The sequence below is a fragment of the Hypomesus nipponensis genome, chromosome 23 (assembly GCF_054491055.1).
Source record: "Hypomesus nipponensis isolate SF chromosome 23, ASM5449105v1, whole genome shotgun sequence".
In the NCBI taxonomy this organism is placed as follows: Eukaryota; Metazoa; Chordata; class Actinopteri; order Osmeriformes; family Osmeridae; genus Hypomesus; species Hypomesus nipponensis.
This window is the reverse complement of record NC_140383.1, coordinates 24,043,294-24,055,663: the sequence shown is the minus strand read 5'-3', so window position 1 is coordinate 24,055,663 and position 12,370 is coordinate 24,043,294.

Sequence of the window (12,370 nt, the reverse complement as noted above, 5' to 3'; positions counted from 1 at the left end):
TTCGTGTTAAGGCACGAGACAATATCAATCTTCATAATGCAAAGCCCTAATATACATTCCATTACAGTAATGTACAATTTGAATTGAATATGTGAATCTTCCATTGGATTTATGATGAACGTCAAGAAGGACATGTTGAGAATCAGATGAATGAAACCAGGAGGAGACTGCGAGTACAGCCTGTCACCCTGGAGACGAGCTCACCGACGTGCTCGGCTCACATTTCATTTTCTGAGCGGTCTGGATCCCAGACCCTGACTTGAATCAGCCCTAGCTGCCACGCTCCAAAAGTAAATGGTCCTTCAGGTAGACCCTTTTAATGAGAAAAACCTGATTAAAATCAGCTGGGACCAGGAGTCGGGATCGATTCGGCCACACTGCAGACTTGTAGTTTCGGGGGTGAACTGGAGATGAATGGCATGGCCTCTAAAATGTGTGCTCAGAAATTCCGAGAACTGAAAAAGTGCATTAGATGTTCTGAGTTGAGCTAGATGGATTTCTATCCCTGGTCTTTGTTAGGGACACGAGATTTGGAAGTATCCGTAGATGAAAGATCAGAGGCTTGTGCTGTCATTAGAGATGCAGACTGCCTGCAGTGTGCTCTTATGGTGCTGTGTTTACTACGCATTCTAACTGAAGCCTGTCATCCATTCTGTAACAACCAGACAATAATTACATCAATTAGTACTGATAAAGAAACACAAAAAGCTGAAGCAGCTCTTAGAGGATAGATAATAGTGTCATTTTCGGACAAATAAAAACCCTGGGTTTTCTGGCTCCATTACTACTGATTTCCGACCAAGATTAAAGACCTTTTTCCTGGTGGGTCTTGATGACTGAACCCAGGCCGTATTGGGAAGGGTTGGATGAAAGGAACAGTGAGACATAAAGGCAGAAAATGGAAGGGAAGAGAAGAGAGAGAGAGAAAGGTAGTTCAGCGCTAAGGGGTGGGGGAGCGAAGTGATGAAGATTGAGCTGTCTGCAGTGGTGTTGAGGGCCTGTTTCACAGGCTAGGCAGATTGGTGGTGGAAGAGCAGCTGGGGGAAATCAAAGATGTTTTCATCAAGGGAAGATTGTCTTTTGTTCTTTAACTATGATAAGGTACGGGGCTAATGGATTTGGAAAGCGTCCCTATAGAACCCAGTACTGGGAGAAGTGTGGGGATGTTATTAGACAAGGTGAATATTAATTCCCCCTGGTCCACTGCCGCTGGTTTGTGTGCTTGAGTTCTGGCTTTAGTCAAACACACAGAGAAAGAAGATGGTCATAACTGGCTTCATTGGTGAAATGGAGATGAAGGCAGAACTTTTCTCCGTAGTGTTTGGGGAGTTACTCTGAAGTTCTTTCGGGGACTCTTCCAAGACCTCCAAATTTAGCGCTAGTCTCTATGTTTAGTTTAAGTTAAGCCTGAATACTTGGGAGTAGTGTTTCATGAAAGATGTTGCAAACTGTTAACTGTTCAAGTGTTGTACAAGTGTGTGTTTTTCAGTAGAGACTGTATAATTCATCATACAATAATCCTAAATCATATTGACATTGCCTCATGAGGTAAGGCTATGAACGGCAAAGATGCCGTTTGGATGTTGCTTCCTATCATACTCTCAGACCACCCTGCCGTCTTCCTTCACATGTTTACAAAAGAGACTTTGACTACTTCTAAAACCCTAAAGTACGTCCTGAAAATATTGACCAGACACTGTGTTGAGGCTCAGGAGAAGTACGCCTCACATTTCTGGACGGTCGTTTGGCACTCCACAGTGAGCAGGAGAGCACAGATTGATTTTCTTCTGCATATCTGCGTCTTGTGTCTCATTTAATCATTGTACCCAACGGACTGTCCAATCTAATAAACCCCAAACCACAAAGACATGTACAAAACCTTGGTCTCTCTGGGCTAGTAACATGTAAGCCTGCTTGCTTGTGCTTCTCTTAGAGCAGTATATTTATGGGATTGGGTGTCTCTTAAAGTAGTTAAAGGTTAATAACTGACAGTCAGTCAATGAGAACTGTATGGTCGTGAGAGATTATCACAGTGTGGCTATCCGTCACAAAGGAATGTAGAATGTGGTTGGCTGAAGGGCCAGTTTTTCATGTCATGGTTGATGGATGTTGAGGTGTTTCATACCCATAACACGCTCTGGTGCTCTGTGCGGAGATGGGACACTTATCACGGGATCATCTGCAGACCAGACCACCTGCACCCGGCTCCTCATCTCCATCCTTTCACCTGATACACTGTAGACCCAGCACACTTAGAAAGTGTAGAATGCACTGTGTGTGTCTGTGCCTTGAGTATAGATGTGTGTGTGCATGTGTGTGACTTGAGTATAGATGTGTGTGTGCATGTGTGTGACTTGAGTATAGATGTGTTTGTGCATGTGTGTGACTTGAGTATAGATGTGTGTGTGCATGTGTGTGACTTGAGTATAGATGTGTGTGTGCATGTGTGTGACTTGAGTATAGATGTGGGTGTGCATGTGTGTGTGAGTGTGTGTGTGTGTGCATTTAGTATGCGTGCGTGTGTGTTTGCAGACGGCCCAACGCTTTTCCATTCACTTGCAGTGTCTGTGTGCAGTAAACAGTGAAGGTGAGCAGGTGAGCAGGTGAGCAGGTGTGAAGGTGAGCAGGTGTGAAGGTGAGCAGGTGAGCAGGTGTGAAGGTGTTCACCACCACACAGGGGTTATGCTTCACTGTGTGGCTTGTCCCTGTTGTAAAGAGTTCCATCCAGCTACCCTGGAGCTCCGCCCCCCCCTCCCCCCTCTCCCCTCTCCCCCCGTCCTAATGAGCCCTCTGAGGCAGCCCTGTCTCAGGGAGTGTGTCACCTCGCACCACCACTTCCTGGCTGCTGGTCTTTCATTAGTGTAGGCACATCCCCCTCCGGACACCGACACACCAGGGGTCAGTGGCAGGGTCATCGGATGCCCGGCGAGGAGAGAGAGGTCTGGGGGGGGGGAGGAGGGGCCTGAGGTTTGGGTGTCCTCCCTCCTGAACAGCTCTGTGTTGAACTGCACCACCCTGACCCAAGTGCAATTAAGCACTTCCTGAACTACATCCCCCATCATCCTCAGCACGGCCTGGCTGCCTGGAGCGGGAGTCGTAATTAACGAGGTGACGATGACGTCGGAGGGGTTAACTCGGTGACCTCAAGGGGAGACAGTGTTGTTTACTCAGTAGCCTAATTGAATGTTCGTCTTCCCTTTCTGAATGCAGTTAAACTTCATCACAATCCCAATTCCTCATTACGGTGTTAGAGAGTGCTGCTAGGCTAATTGGTATCTCGCTAGCGAATCATTTGACTCGAGGAAAGCATACTTACTCAGAGGATCAGCCTAAGACAGTGTCTCCATTTCTCCGGCTCTGAGAGCCTTGCTGTGTTTGGAAGACGTCCTTTCAGAGACGCGTTTGTGCTCCACAGATGTAGAATCTGTGTGACAGGTTTTACAGGGCATACGCCTGTGGCGTCCTCAGTTGCTTAATGTCAAACATTTCCCTAAACTTCCTTTGGACTAATGCTGTTTGACAGGCTTTTCTGTGGATACACAGGAGCTGAAGGCTAATCACTTTGCATCCCAGCGCTCCAAAGTAACATTCAACGATGCTGCTCCTTGAATTCCAAGAGCGTGGCTGCAGCTGCCTGTTCTCCTGTGTGATTTGGGGTCCTGGAGGCGAAGGTTTCAGGGCTTGGTGCAGATAAAGGAGCCGCTAATGGTCTCAGTTGCCAAGGCGATGGATAACAAGGTGCAGGATCGTCTTTGAGTAAAAACGTGTCTTGATCTTGATCTTTCACATCTCATTCAATCAATAGAAATGAATTTATGAATTGGTATAGAATTAAAATATGCATATTTACAGTACTGGGCAATAGTTGTAGAAACTCAAGATTTTTTACAAGTATTGTCTCAGATATTTAGTATTTTAATTTAATTAATTTCTTAAAGCATTTCTGCTTAACTTATATTTTCTTTATTTTTTTGTTGCTACGACTTTTGAACAGTACTGTACTTTTCTTTCTTAGAGCAGTGCTATATATTCTGTGGTGTCAGTCAGTGTTTAAAGTAACACTAAACGTGGCTCAGATGACAGGTTATTTACATTTAAATTCCTAAAGAAGATGTCGACTTCGCTCAGCTTAAGCCTCCCTGTCCAGCTGCAGTTGGCGTGGGTGTGAGAGAGATTGGCCGCTGTCAGTTGATTAGGAGAAGGCCACTCGTCCTGCCAGCAATCCTCCCACTGCGTTCCATCACTTAAATCACTTCTTAGTGCTGGAAACACTTGTGAAATGTGTCTTTGCCTGCCAGAGAAGGTGGGTCCGAGAGTCCTTTTAGGAATATTAACATGTGCTTCTACCTGTCTTGTCCTGAACATTATCCAGACGAAGAGATGCAATTGGTGCTTTGATCAGAGTGGCAGGCTGGCCTTATGGTCACGAGTGGCTGGCTTGTTTTTTTGAGCTGGAAATCTTGTATTTGTCTACGAAACCATCATCATTTCCTTGGGAAGGCAGTAGACTAACAGCAGGCTACTAGTTGTTGTGAGAACACCACAGACACAAACATTATTTTCATCTTAATTTTACTGGATAAACCCAGATGTTGTCCGACTGGATCACAAAAACACTGATACTTAACACTTAATCACCTGCAAGCTTCCTGTGTGTGTGTGTGTGTGTGTGTCACAGGCCACCTCATATAGCCTGTTTGATTGCTACTGGGCTGGTGGGGATTTTGCCATTTCCAACCCCATCGGCAGCTTTTACAAGGCTAAAGAGTGCTGTGACTGAGCTCCATCTACAGACGCCTGGAGTGTTCTGTTGCCTGGCCAGAGGGAGCCACACCGGGATCCTCTGTGAGGTCTCCTGGCCTCAGAACCCCGCTCCATAATGAGGAGACCGTTCTGGTGGGGCCCATACCTGTTCTACACCCCCCCCCACACACACACCACCCCTGCCACCCCACCATCTCCACCTCGCTCACCCCACTTATCAGACAGAATGATTCTGCGGCCGTGTGCTCAGACCAGAGCCCTCTCTGCCTCCTTCATAAAGCCTCCCCATAGACCGGGCCTGTCCTTGATGAGGAAGCGTGGATACATTCAGCTGCCAGAGTCTTGTGTGTATGTGCCTGTCTGAGTCCTTCTCCCTGTCTGGGTGCATCAGAGAGAGCGTCCGCAGTCTGAGAGATCTGCACCCGAGCGGATTGGACCTCCAGAGTATGCACTCACTGCACTCACGGTCTACATCGTAGCATCAACAAGATTAGTCCTAATCCCGCTTACTTTTACATTTTTGTGGCGTTCTGTTTAATGGCATTTTACTTACATTTCCATTTATGAGCAGTCACTTCATTTTCTTAATACTTGGGGTGGGAGGGTGGGGGTGGGGAAGGGGGGGGGGGTTCTCATTGACCTCCTGTGAAAACATTGAATAGGAACGTGCAGACCTTGGTTGATTGTGGCATCTTGATTTGGGCGACCCCTTTGCATGCTCTGTAGGCAGTGATTAAGGGAAGCTTAGTCCCAATTGGATCCAGCTTAGATTCGCATGTCAGTCTCTGACACAAGTGAGGACAGTAAATATGATGAATCTCCTGCTGTTATCCCTCTGCAGTTCCATTTCAGTAGTCACTGACTGTCAGCATCAATTAATATCTGCATAATAAGACATCATTTCGGCTATAGTTAAATACAGAAATGTGCTCCCATGCAATTGCACATGCCGAGTTGGATAATAACGTAATTTAAAGTAAATGTCTCACAATTATCGTGACAATTACAATCAAACAATCAAACAGTCTTTGGTCCAAACATGCAGTTCTCTTTTCTAAAAGGTTCTGGCTTGGAAAAATGTATTGCAAATACAGGTTCATGATAAACTCTGCACACCTCTATGTATTGTGACGGTGTGTTTCACCTCGGGTGAGTCGCGTGTTGAAAATGATATTGTTGATGAGTGTATTAGTAGACACCAACATTGACAGCTCAATCAGAATTCCATTTCATTTGCTTGAGTGTTTTTGTCAACTGCATTGAAAAGATAATAGGCACCATTACAGGAAAGTGGATTTGATGTGAATATTCTTTGTTAGTCATTCTATCTAATGTTAGGTCTGCTGGCTGTGAACGCACAGCTTCATTACAGTATAATATTGCATGTGACCTTTTCAGTGAGGAGATTGTAAATGTTAATATTACACTGTAGCATATGCCTCCATAAGTTGGCATTTTACATAGGTCAAAAATATATATATTATGACGTTGTCAACTGTACATTACTAGTACAGTAAAACCAATTGATATCAAATATTAGGCCATGTTCTGAAATATGAGGCAAACAAGTTGCCAGTAGCAGATAATATTGCATCATCTGATGAATTAAACTAAATGAAACCAAATGGCCCAAAAGCAGGACATTTAAACAGTTGTGGTGAGTGGTGATGTCTTTAGCATTGCAAAACAGAGCTTTCAATGTAACAAGGTAATTAGGTTGCTGAACCAGTGTTGATTTAAAATGCATATTTAATGAAGGAACAACAGGCATTCAACAGACCTCTTCCAATTCTACACAATTAAGGTTTCTTATCCTAACATATATTCATTTATATTTCTATGGAGCAACTATTAACATTTGTCACAGATAGTCTTTGAGATAATTAAAGTCCTTTTTTTACATGAAAAGGGTATTCATATTTGCTGATATGTGCTGTGTTTATAGTGCAGTGGACCTTGGCTACTTATTAAACACAAAGGTCTTTAGAAATGACCAGTTTTATGAATTAAAAGATATTGCATTGACTTTCATTCCTGAAAGGAAAAATACCATCTTCAATTCTTGGGTCGTCTAAGGAGCCCCAGACCTTAGGGGAATGAACGGTTAGCTTGATAAGACCTTGGAGTCTTTCATGCATAAGAATTCTACCTCAGGAACATCAATGAGTTTAATAAGTACCCAATATGATTTCAAAGTCATTTTAGCTTGTGGTTTGTTATGAAGAGGACTAAAAGTAACAGTTTTGCTTGAATCCACGAGCCAATACTGCGTCTAACTACTTCTCAACAAGCATGCACATTTCAGGTAAGCACTGCACTCAGAGGATACACAATGAAATTATTTTATTTATCGGTTTTGTGGCTATTGGTTGGTCTCTGTGAGGTCTTGTGTGGAAAGTGGTTCTCCTCAAGCCCCAATAAACCTCAGCTACGCACCCATCTGAGATACAAAATATACTGACCTCATGCAACCCAGCTGACACTGGGTTTAGTTAATCAATAAACATAAACAGATCCATTTGGCCTGAATTATTGAGGGAAATCAGGCAAATCCACTTCTCTCATTAGCCTGCTGGTTAGTCCAAGAGACGAGTGAACAAGCTTTGTCCTTCCTTTAACACTGGAAGAATCACTGGGGTTCAAGAATTGAATGAAGTCAGGCTAGACTTACATTACATTTAGTCATTTAGCAGACACTCTTATCCAGAGTGACTTACAGTAAGTACAGGGACATTTAAGTAGGCTGAAGTGCCTTACCCAAGGACACAATGTCATTTGGCACAGCGGGGAATCAATCCGCCAACCTTCTGATTACTAGCCCGACTCCCTCACCGCTCAGCCATCTGATTCCCAGAAGACTTCCCTGAAGTCGGGCTGTGCTTAGAAGCCACTTTTGCAGAGTCACTGCCCCAGAAGTTTAAGATTTCATTAAACAAGTTCTGAGGAAAATACAGACGACAGCGTTTTTATGACCATCAGTTGAATGATAAATAATGCACAATGTGCAGGTTCCCTGAGCCACAGTTCCTTTAGAGTATCTCAAGGTCTGAAGGACTTCAGTTATTTTAGAGGTTACTGAGGACGGGCTTGCTAATGTAGGAACTAATGGAAAATAAATTCTACTCATATTACTATATTACCATATTAAGTTGAAATTGCTCTCTACTTTAAAATGGAAGGCAAATAGACAACCTGTTCAAACGGAACTCTCTAAATACATTTTCAGAGAAACCTCTTTCTGTGTACTCCATTTACATGTATTCATTTAGCAGACACTTTTATTCAAAGCGACTTCCAAGAGAGAGCTTTACAAAGTGCATAGGTCACTGATTATAACAACAAGATAAGGCCCCAAAGCATTGCGGGCAGTCAAAACATGAAGTATACAATGTGAACAACCAAAAAATAAGTGCCAAAGTGTACTGTTGTTGCTTTGTATTGGTCTTGTGAACCCTTTTTGTTTTGAATGTGTTCATACAGTTAATGGCTCCGGAAGACCAGCATGATGACCTCTCAAACTGCCAGAGTGATGTTTTTGGATCAGTAAATGTTGTATGATTCCGTTTTTATTGTGGACAGAAAGGATGAACTGTGTTCAGCTGGAGGTCAAGCACATTATGGACATGATGGTGTATTTAATGGGGAGTTGTTTTGTCATTGGGATGACACTGCTCATTTCCTATCCATTTGAAAATCTGATGCACATTTGTCTATTTTTGAAATCCCCATCTACTGCTACATGGAGGTCAAATCTATTCATACAGTGGCAAAAGGTCAAGGTGGCACAAGGGCAAATGTTCATATCCCCAGTGTTGCTTGAACTTAATGCGTCTTATTTTCATCCCTGTTGGGCTACAAGGTTAAAATAAAGAGCCGTGATGTTAGTCAACGGTCAACTCCATTGCAGGGGTTAATGTCTGTCCGGAGAGCCATGCATGTCGTCTTGGGCTACAGGGTGTCAGATGAGGTAAGGCTCATAGTACCGGGCATCACTGTTGCCTCAGCAGAGGGCACTTTCCATTTTCTGCTACGGCTGGAGTTTAATACGCAACCTGCTCACCCTGCGTTCAAGAGCTTGGTGGGGATGATTACTGCAGACCGAACAAACAACAGTGACCGAAGGCAATATAACACAGACACTTACAGAGGTACGCGTTGGAGCAGGGAAAACAGAAAGATCCTAAACTATGTCAAGATGAAGCCTGATAGAATCAAAGTGCAGCGCGGTATCTTAAATATCCCAGATCTGTTCAGGTTTGATCTGTTCAGCATCACCGGGACTGTCTCTTCCTGTTTTCACAGACAGCACGGAAAAGGCTGATCTTTGATATTGAATCAAAAGGAAAACGGAGTGAAGCACAGAGATGTGGATGCAGCATTTAGCTTGTCCTCCTTCACTCTCCTTCACATTTGTCATCCCAGTCCAAGCGTCCATTAGAGAGAATGCCATTAGGCCATTACAAGTTCTCTTTCTCTCAGAAGCTAAGAGCATAAACCACTCGTCTGTTGTTCCACAGAGGATAAAGGTAGTATTGATTTTACAGTAACGTTGCGGCTTGCAGTGTTACAGGGTGAAGGGAGTGGATGGTTTTCAAATGATCACTACAAAAATACCCAAGTCAGTACTCGTGGCAATCTTGGCCCGATCGGTGCGTGTTCTTGACGGAGCTTGAATGCAGGAGAGGACTGTGTTTATTCTCCTTCCCTCAGGCATTGCTTTGTTACATGGCCTAAATGTAGGAGGATCTCACTGCAATTCTGGAGTAGTAATCCTGGCACTGTTAGTGTGCCATCTGCTTATGACGTGGAAATGTATCAGTCAAGACCAGAGTAAGAGAGCAATTAGCATGGTGGGTGTATGTCTTTTAACTTCCAGTTCTGGCCTTCGCGTTACTTTACACATTTGGGTAATAGCGTATTGTAATATATGCATGCGTTCATATACTCAACCCTCACAAAGGGACTGACGATGTGTCCAAGTCTCTGGGTTGGTATAAATTATAGACTAATATACAGAATGTGGCTGTAAATGTTCCAGAGTGGATAGAGTTCAAGCCGTCTGATTACAGCTCACAGCACCTCATTTGGAAGGTGTCACCTGTTAGGATGTGCCACCCAGCACCCTTCCAGAGCTGTCCAGACTTTACTGGATCTCTTTACACCTTCTAACACTGAGATCCCCTGAGCTACTGACTCCACCTCCTCCCCTTCCCTCCCCTCCACCACCTCATCCACCCCCTCCCTCTTCACCACCCCCGCCCCTCCTCCCTATCCACCATGAAGCCTCTCCTGCTCTCTAAAATAGCTGTGCCTGGTCCCTGCTTGACACACACACACACACACACTCACACACACTCACTCACACACTCACACACACACACTCACACACTGTTTGCCTGCTGATCCATTAGCACCCTGACTTTCTGCACACTGTAGACTCGCCTCACTTGCAAAAAAAGTGGACATTTCTTCCTAAATCAGTACAAAATTCTGAAAATAATTTGTCTTTCTAAAGAATCAGAGCTATTCTTTTGATATAATGAGCAATGTACAAGAATTTAGCCCAACAAATACTAGCGTAAAATAATCCTAGAGAGAGAAAACCGTTGAGGGAATCGGGGGAATCTTCAGAGGCTGATGATTAATGAAGACGAGCGCTCTGCAGGTGACAGACTGACTCATGGTGGCCCGCTGTAATTGTGTTTGCCTCACAGCTTTGACTTGACTCATAAATTATTAAAGGGACACAGTACGCAGGAAGTGGTTGTGGGAAAAGAAAGCAGGTTTTACCTCACGGGATTGGATGAGGGAGGAGGCTGTTTCTTTGGTCCTGTCTTTGAACCGTGCCTCCTAACATATTGAATGTGAATACATATTTCATCACTGCACTTTGAGGGCAGGGAGAGAGAGGGGATGGAGAAGGCAGTACATAGTCCATGTAGCTCTGCCTTTAAGGTGTTTGGCATTAATAAGAATGTCATAAAAGAGCCATGTACAACTGAGACAAGAGCCACTGAATAATCTGTGTACAACAAACTGATGAATTACAGCCAGAGTGCTTCATTACGTGTAAACAAGTGTAATGAAAAGACACTATTGAAATCCTTGTATTTTATTCCACTCTTCTGGGAAATACTTCAAGTCCCTGTTGCCCTTTTTGTTGTATTCTAGGCTAATTCAACAGCCTGTTGTCAGGGGATGGGCTGCTGTTTATAAACCTTGAAATAAACCTTCCAAACATCCCTTTTCATTGCATATGTTCACAATGGATGTCATGTTTTAGTCTCCGAACACCAGCGGACCTGAACAGATGACGGTCGTGTGGGAAACCTTTCTGTCATGACAGTGTGCCAAGGAACATGCCACTCTTGCTTCCTGATGTAGAACAGTGATTAAAGCCCTTTTTTTTCGGTCGCAGTTTGATGACATTTCTCTTGCCCAGTGGGAGTGAGGGAGGATGTGCATCCAGACAAAGGTTGACAGGGAGGCCGCAAACTGTCAGATAATGAGACATTTTCCTGCATAATGAGGTGTCAGAAGGAGGGGGGGAGGCTTCATCAGAGCTGACCCGGGACAGCGTCACAGCCATGACACAACACCGTCCTCCTGTTTACATTGACTCGGGCCCCCGGATTAAGACTCGACGAGGGGGCGATCTCGGAAGACTTAACGTGTGTGGAGGTAATGGAGCCTAAATTGCTTCCTTTCGCCATCAGCAGGTCTCGCAAGTCGCACGTGCCCTGTGGATTCGTCGGTGTGGGGGATCATAAACGTCACATTAGAAACCCCCCGCTAACCTCCGAATGAGCGGCTTCAGTTGACTAATGCATGTGGAATCAATAGTCCTGGTGCTTTGATCTGGGTCAACACTGGGTCAGTGAGATTTAAGGGACCTCCAGCTAAATCGGGAACGTTTGCCCTTTGACATTGAGAGTGACTCGTATCGGCTTCAAAGACAGCTTCTTAAGGTTTAACGTATTCCAAGTATACAATAGTAAGTAAAGCATGGCTGCCAGTGTCACTGTACCACTCATGATAAATCAGTTATCACTTCCAGGACCGGCCTCAGCGCTGAGCTTCTGTCTCCTGTACGTCCACACTACTGGTGTTGTGCCCTGAGGTGGACGGCTGCTGTACAGCAGCCAGGCTCTGAGAGCTCGTGTCCGGCGTGTCCAGTGTTTTGCAGGCCATCTGGCCCCATCACACCCAAACCATGACAGCAGCTGCATGGAAGAGGATCGTCCTGGGCCTGCGCCATCATGGGAGAATCTAGCCCTCAGTCAAAGCCTCACTCTCTCTCAGGCCGAGACCATATGGTTAGAAAAGTATCTTCTTAAGAATTAGGTCAAGTGAAAATGCAATTGTTTATCCTCGTTTCATGTTCTAGATTTAGTGACGGTACGTTGCACGAACACAAAGCTTTATCAACCTCTCAATGTATGGATGACACCGAGCTGGCTCCTTGGGTCTATCTCCTTTGTCAAATATGTTTCATCTACTCACAGCCTCCTCTCTGGGAGTTTCTTAGAAGAAGGTGGCAGAAGAAGCTAGCCCAAGGTTTTCAACCGACACCTGAAATCATCCTGCAAAGGAAGTGTCGATTCAC